Below are 1,988 nucleotides of genomic sequence, written 5' to 3'. Positions count from 1 at the left end.
GCTACCTAAATGGCTGACTGGGTGGAAGAATTATTCATACTTATTTTATTTCTGTACATGTTTCCACACTTTTATACATTCTACAATGAAATAAATACGGCAACAAAATCAAGAAAGAAAATCACTTATTGTGTTGGCTCTCCTTCATCAGGGAAGATATTTCTGGCACACTGAGGAAGGTAATTTTGAAGAAACAGACCCCTCAAGGGATGCTGCACACCATGGCACATTTCTACCAAATCTTTCAAAATGTCCTTCCTGGACTGAGGAAACTCCAACTGTGACCAAAAGGTAACTAGGAGAAGTATGAAGAAATGCTGATTAGAAATAAAATATTCAAATCAAGAATTTTATTATTTCCAAATACATTGAACAAAACATTAAATAAAGACAGGAACCATGTTGTTCTCTCCTGCATGATAAGGAAAATATCTGATTTAAAATATAACCACTGACTGACCTCTAAAAAAACTATATATATACACACACATGCACACACATACACACACAGACATATACTGTACATATGCAAGATAGATATTACCTTTAAACATGTTACGGAGAGAATAATTGTCATATTAATTTTTATAACAGTCAGGACATTAAACACAATAGCAAGCATGTCCATTTTTTCTACTTTCAAAATTCCTCAAATATCTACAAAAATCGTAAATCTAGTAACTCCAAAACAAATAAGTGAGTATGTACCAAAACATTAATCTCAATTTGTTAAGAAATTACCCTTAAAACATTTTTTAAGTGGATAATCATAAAAGACATAACATAAAGTGGGAAATACAGACACAAAAGTCCTCCGATTTGTTATTACTTACAGCCTTGGGATAATGTTTCCAGCATACTGTACAGTTCATAGAGATCTGCCACTTTCCTTCCTTTAGCAAACTCATCTGTCAGGCAGACCTCCAAGTAGCGCAGTTCATCAGAGATGGTCATATCTTTTAATTATGATTAAGGACTAAAAATAAAGATAAGTCAACCTAAGCAAAACTTTGAAACTTGTTGGAGTTATTATTAACTACTGGGCAGATATCTTAAGTTTTAGTCCTTTAAGAGAGGATTCAAGTGAAGACAGAATTTAAGCTGGGCTTGTCTTACTTTAAAATAAGGGTTTTAAAGCATGTGTGGTGAAGCAAAGCAGTAAATACAATGGTTACCTGTCAGACTGTGAATGGGTTTTGAAATGGCAAATGGTTAAATTCCTGTCCATGTGAGGCTGCTGCGTAACAACATCTAAGCATTAAAGAACCAACTGCGTCATAGCCTGAATATCCTCACGAAGGGTCTGAAAATTGAGATGCACCGACAACACACTTAAAGACGCTGAAGCATAGGAAAGGAATATCCTCCAAATGTTTTTCTCACTTAGCACATCTGCATGGAGAAGGAGTGCCATGTGACTCAGATAATGAAGAATACGATAACTCCAGACAAACTTCATAAAGAACAAACAAAATTGGCCTTATCAAGTAAAAGATATGGTCCAAATATTTAGTCTTAAACATTCAAATGGTACAAAGTTCATAGTAGCTCTTTGGTAATAACAGAGAAGTCCAGAGTTCAGTTCACCAAGCATATTAGAAGCACGTTTTAGAGCATCCATAAACTTGTTTTTGTCCTACAGAAATACCAAGAGAATAGATGAGAATGCTTAATTTAAATAAACATTTATCTTGGTTGTACAAACTCTTTACATCAAGGACTTGTTATGTAGTATTAAAAGTATACAGCACTGAAATGATTTTAACCACATACAAAAATCAACTTTAGATCGTTTCACCTTGCCGTCTCTACTAAAAAGAAAAAGATACATGACTCTTAGTAAGACTTACACAGCTAGGACTGCAAGTTTCTTCATAGAATGCTCATCTTTTCAATGTATAGAGACTAGGAAACTAGCTCCATTCATCACATTTTACCTGCAATCAAGAGAACTGGCATACTGATTCAGGTGAAGCAAGATACTATCC

At 34.4% G+C, this 1,988-nt stretch overlaps 1 pseudogene; it reads right to left on the bottom strand.

The window, feature by feature from the left end:
* LOC105540556 overlaps positions 1-1,988 on the bottom strand; it is a 12,907-nt pseudogene that overhangs the window by 4,016 nt on the left and 6,903 nt on the right.

This window comes from Mandrillus leucophaeus, unplaced genomic scaffold (assembly GCF_000951045.1).
Source record: "Mandrillus leucophaeus isolate KB7577 unplaced genomic scaffold, Mleu.le_1.0 Scaffold2217, whole genome shotgun sequence".
Classification (NCBI taxonomy): domain Eukaryota; kingdom Metazoa; phylum Chordata; class Mammalia; order Primates; family Cercopithecidae; genus Mandrillus; species Mandrillus leucophaeus.
Note: the sequence above shows the minus strand (reverse complement) of the source record. Positions and strands in the feature narration are given on the sequence as shown.